Source organism: Odocoileus virginianus, chromosome 18 (assembly GCF_023699985.2).
Source record: "Odocoileus virginianus isolate 20LAN1187 ecotype Illinois chromosome 18, Ovbor_1.2, whole genome shotgun sequence".
Lineage (NCBI taxonomy): Eukaryota > Metazoa > Chordata > Mammalia > Artiodactyla > Cervidae > Odocoileus > Odocoileus virginianus.
In genome coordinates this window covers 377,283-379,922 of record NC_069691.1, presented here as the reverse complement: position 1 = coordinate 379,922, position 2,640 = coordinate 377,283, and the positions used below count along the sequence as shown (strand labels likewise).

At 50.6% G+C, this 2,640-nt stretch overlaps 1 long non-coding RNA gene across 1 annotated transcript; it reads right to left on the bottom strand.

The window, feature by feature from the left end:
- Positions 1–803: 803 nt before the first annotated feature.
- LOC139039415 (uncharacterized) lies at positions 804–2,435 on the bottom strand. The gene is made up of 2 exons (XR_011492674.1): positions 2,280–2,435; positions 804–1,510 (listed from the first exon to the last, which is right to left on the bottom strand). It is a non-coding gene; the product is annotated as an uncharacterized lncRNA (long non-coding RNA).
- Between the last annotated feature and the right edge of the window lie 205 nt (positions 2,436–2,640).

Below are 2,640 nucleotides of genomic sequence, written 5' to 3'. Positions count from 1 at the left end.
CAAGAACCAACTCTGTAGCTCTCAAACAGTTCTCAATGGGTCTGTTAATCCTATACACACTCAGGAGAACTGCCCCAGAGAAGAGGTGAAGACTGGATGAGAAAACTGAGGAAGTGGCCTGGCACTGAGCGGATCTTTCTGAATAGTTTTGATCCAAACGGGTTAACTGTCTCAGTGCACTCAAATCCTTTAATTCAAATTTTACATCTTCAAAGTGCAGAATTTTGAAATGTGTTATTAGAAAAAAACATTTATGGAACAGCATTTTTAGCATTCTTTGTTCATGAAATCCTAGAATCATAATCTTTATAATTCTAATCTCAGGATGCTAACGCTTGGTCTGATGCATAGGCAGAGCTCAGTAGCTGAAAAGTTTGAGAAAAAGGAATCGGGTTTCTAGAAGAGTGTGTCCACAGTCACAAAACAAAGAGGATCAAAACATCCTGAGACATGAGGCTTCTAACGATAGTAACTGGAGCTTAAAAGTCTCCATCCATCTTAAAGGCATTAAAGTATATGGTCATAAATATTATAAGACTTGTTAGATTATTTGAGTTATAGAATAGTGGATCTAGTACTAATATTTTAGAATTAAATAAGAGAGATGTGGATTTATAGGACCCAAATCTTCCAATCAGACATTCCTAGACAGGAATTAAAATTAAGCAATATGTACCTCAGAGCTGTAAAAATGTCTAAAACGGAGAAGCTACAACTGCCAACAGTGGCATCATATTTTCAGGCACAAAATCTTACTCCCAGCATCTTAAAAATATAAGGAATATGCTTTTACACTCTGAAAAGAAGTTTAAAGTCATAGGAATATAATCACAGTCAAAGAATTTAGACACTGGTCATAGAATCTTAGACTTACAGAAACACATTATTTGATTTAGGGATTCATGCTAGGATAGTAGTACAAATTTTAACATTTGGAAATCTGAATCTTGGAACCATAAAATTCAGTATTAAAAGACTGCTATTTTGTAATCTGGTCAAAATTTAACAATTTTAAACCTTTTCCCCCTTTGGAAAAAAACAGGATGAAACCTGGATTTTCGCAGCGTGGTTACTTTGGAAGAAGGAAGCTGGGAGTGTTTCGAGCGAGTGAAAAGCCTCTCCAGTCGTTCGAGTGTGCATCCGCGGAGGAAGGTCCTCATGCAAATTGTTCGATTGGCTTCCACACTCGGGTCGGCGGAGCGAGGACTTGGACTCTTTGCGCCCTGCTTCCGAAGGCAGTTGCCCAGTGTTTGGAGGGGCTGGGCCAGCCCGGAGCTAAAACCCTTGAAGGCTGGCCGCCCGAGCTCTCGCGGCTCACTCCCCCCAACCCTGCACCCGCAGCCGGAAAGCTGCATCTCGGCTGGAGCCTCTGGGGTCGGCACCAAGTCTCAAAATTCTAAGGATAGAAGCCTTCCTCCCTTCTCATTCCAAGATCTGCACGTGCTTTTCCGCCTTCAATTCTCAGAAAACTGTGGGCTTGCGACTGGGAAGGGACTGGCCCAAGGTCTACCTGCAAAGGATCATAAAAAGAATCCAGACCTGCGGGGCCATCGATGCAGGAAGTCTTGGGTGAGGAAGAGCTCGGTCTTGGGAGGTGGCAGGAAACGAACTCAGAAACCGGACACCCTCGAAGCAAACGGGTCCCCTGTGCCCGCCCCTTTCCAAGGAGAAGCGCCCCCTCCCCCGGCCCCCCGCTACTCTCAGCCCTCCGCCCCGCTTCGGGATGGAGCTGCTCGGCTGCTTGCAGCCTGCTTGGCCTGAGCGAACTGGAGGAGAGCACCACGAGAGGGCAGAAGCCCAGCCTTCATCCTCTTTAAGCTGTGCTTCACTCCCCATCACATAGAGAGGGGTCCCGAGCCACCCAGATGATTGGAGGTGGGGGTAGTGCGGTGTTTCCCTAAATATCAACAATGGAAGGACACGAGGTACAAAACCTTGGTACAGTCGGGGAGCCTGGCACCCAAAGAGGGGAAGTGGCTGCCTCTGGCACATGGCGAGGAAACGCACTAACAGAGGCAGGCAGGTGTGAGGTCTGGGGAATCCGCGAAGTTGCGGTGGAACTGCAGCAAGTCACATCCTCTATAAGACCTAGGAATTATGTCTGAAAGAAGAGGGACTGGATGGAGAATGGCCAGGGCAGCCTGGACTTAGGGTTTGAGAATCACCCCAGAGACCTTGGGAGCGTCTTCTCCCTTCCTCGCCCCCACCCACAAGAACCAGGCACCCCATCAATTCTCACCCTCCCCAGCCAAAAAAGTGAAGCGAGCCCTTCCTTTCACCTGCGGGTCCCAGCCTTCTGTACAGGCTGATGAAGTCCGGAAGCGCTGAGTCTGGGCGCCGACAGCTCCTGCCTCTCTCGGCCTCATTCTCCCCGTCGGTGCGCAGAGAGGACAGGCCGGGGGCATCTCCAAGCGCCCTCCGCGCTCCGACCGTGTGGTCCCGCCGCGCCGCCACAGCTGCTCCTACCTGGGGAGGTGCGCCGGGGCCCAGGGGGCGGGTAGTCGGGGGGTGGGGGGCGGGCGGGGAACCGGCACCGCCCCGAGCTTCCCGGCGCCTTTAAGGAGGAGAAACCCGCGGAGGGAGGAGCCGGTCCGGGTGTGTGCAGGGGAGCGCCTCGCCAGAAGTATTGACTGCTGGAGG